Here is a 2,637-nt window from a genome sequence, read left to right as displayed (position 1 = left end):
AATACTTTAGTTTTAATTGCATTACATACCATTTAAATATTTAATTTATTATATGGGAGAAATGCACTTATTTTGCCAAAAAAATTAATTATCGATTAAATAATTATTTGTTCGATAAGAACATAGCAGTTATAATCTTATAATGTCAGTAAAACATTAATCACTGTAAACATTTACATCAGAATGACTATCTCTCTGGCTCCTCTCACAATTCCTTCTAGTGATCTATTAGCAAATGTTTGCTTCCCTTCGTTGCAACTTTGGACTTCCCTGATTTAAAAGTCTTCTAAGTTCCCAAGAAAAGAATGCTTCCACCAGGAGATACGGAAATGGTTTCATAAAACTGAAGGCTGTTTTATGAAACCACCTGTCTACTTTGTGCTTTTCATAATATTGAACCAAACATTTTACAAACTAGATTACTTGACTGGCTGGGGTGATATGTACTAGACACCGGAAATTGAGTTGCTGCTGCAGATGGTGTGATAGATGGAATCACATAAAGTTTGAAAGGTACAAAATTTGGCATGCCAGATTGAACTTTTGTACCTTAATTCAGTAAGCTTCGAGGATCTAGAAAATGATTTTGTCATTAGAGCCAATATAACCTCAAATTGCTTAATTCTTAATCTTTACAGAAGCTTCTTGGAGATGACAGCAAGAAAGTCTTTAGTTAGAATGTCAAAATGTTCAGGATACAACACTAACAAAAATAATTTTCTATCAATGCCTATGTATAATCCAACTATACACACACACACACACACACACACACACACACACACACACAAAGGCTTTTGTTGATGCCCCCAAATGACCTAGATTAAGAGTGTTATGGGGACTTCCCTGGTGGCTCAGTGGTTAAGAATCCACCTGCCAATGCAGGGGACATGGGTTCGAGCCCTGGTCCGGGAATAATCCACATGCCGCAGAGCAACTAAGCCCGTGTGCCACAACTACTGAGCCCGCGCACCTAGAGCCTGTGCTCCACCACAAGAGAAGCCACCGCAGTGAGAAACCCATGCACCACAACAAAGAGCAGCCCCCGCTCGCCGCAACTAGAGAAAGCCCACACGTAGCAACGAAGACCCAATGCAGCCGAAAATAAATAAATTAAAAAAAAAAAAAAGTGTGTTGGATATACTGCTTTCTGTAGAATATCTGTGACACTGACCTGGACAATGGTTTGCCCTCCAACATATAAATTGGACCTTAACCGAACTAGTTGACAAGTTTATCAACTTGTCATAGACCAGGAAACGATGTTAACTCAGTAGGTTTTCTCCTCGTTTTTAATCTTTTGCCCAAAGACACAATTTTTTGTGGATCCCTGAAGGTAAAGGAGATTCTTGCATTCCAGCTGTCTTAAAACGGCTGAGGTTTCCTGAAATCGACTTCATTCCACCAGCCAGACATCTAAAAACTATGTCCATACAAGGTTTGCTTGTAGATTTCTTGTTTGCACTCCAAACCCCCAAATTATAGGTAGATTTTTCTCAGGTTTTGAGAGATCTAAAGAAATCAGAGCTTCTTTTCTCTTGCTGCTAACCTCTTCTCCCCTTTCTCCTCTCTGCTATTTCTCTTGCTTCCTGAGAGCATCTTTGGCAGCCTCTTCCTTCAGGCGCTCTTCTAGCTGCCTCTCGGGCTAAGTGGCATGAATGCCGCTCTGCACTCGTGACCCCAGCCATCAAAGGCAGTCATGAATGAAATCAATGTTGTTCTGATCATTTGCTTCGTCCTTCTTGTTTACTAGACCCTGACACTTCCTGGAGACCAGCACCTAATGTTTGTATAGCTAAGGTGGGGTCAGGATGTAGATTCTCATTGTATTTGTGATGACAGTTTTTAAGCACTATTTTAGAGCATTCTTTGTACACCTTGCTGTCTTGTGCATGCTTTGCTGTGCTGTTTCCTGGGAAGAGAGCAAGGGTCTATTTTTGTTGTGGGTTGACAAGAAGAGTTGAGTAGGAAAATGATGGCAGGGACTCTCCGACTCTGCTTGTGACCATGGACATAAATGTATCTCCATACAACTATTCACTTATTTATACCGCCCAAAACAATTACACATTTTAAGGAAAATCTGAGAAATGCAGACAAATATTTCAAAACAGTTTGTATCTTCATCCTCTGGCCTAATGTTTTAAAATGTCAGAATGGTATCTCTCACGTAAGAGTGCATAAATAGAATTAAAACCGGTCAGACAACCTGCCTCTGTCAGCTTTCAAAAATATGAAAAATGACTTATTCGCTGATGAAATGTTTCTTTTCTTTTCATATGTGGTTTGACATTCCTAAAGAGACTCTGAGAATATTCCCTTAATAATAGGAAATACAAATTACCTGCTTTGTATCCATAAATCAACTTTATTATTATATCTGAGCCTTATTCATCTCTGGGGCAAAATGTAAAGCAAGACACTAATCACTCAGTTATTACAGATTTTAAACTTTGTTTAGTAGAATATGACTTCTTATTTTTTTCAGTTATATATATACAATATATGTATATATATATTATTCATATAGTATATATTACAACTCTCTTATACATTCTAAAATGTAATACAGTGAATTGACTTAACTGACCACTCAGATCTCAATGATTTAGGGACCTGTTAATGCACCTTAATTCT

This window comes from Balaenoptera musculus, chromosome 18 (genome assembly GCF_009873245.2).
Source record: "Balaenoptera musculus isolate JJ_BM4_2016_0621 chromosome 18, mBalMus1.pri.v3, whole genome shotgun sequence".
NCBI lineage: Eukaryota > Metazoa > Chordata > Mammalia > Artiodactyla > Balaenopteridae > Balaenoptera > Balaenoptera musculus.
The sequence above is the reverse complement of the archived record's forward strand: the minus strand, read 5'-3'. Positions refer to the sequence as shown.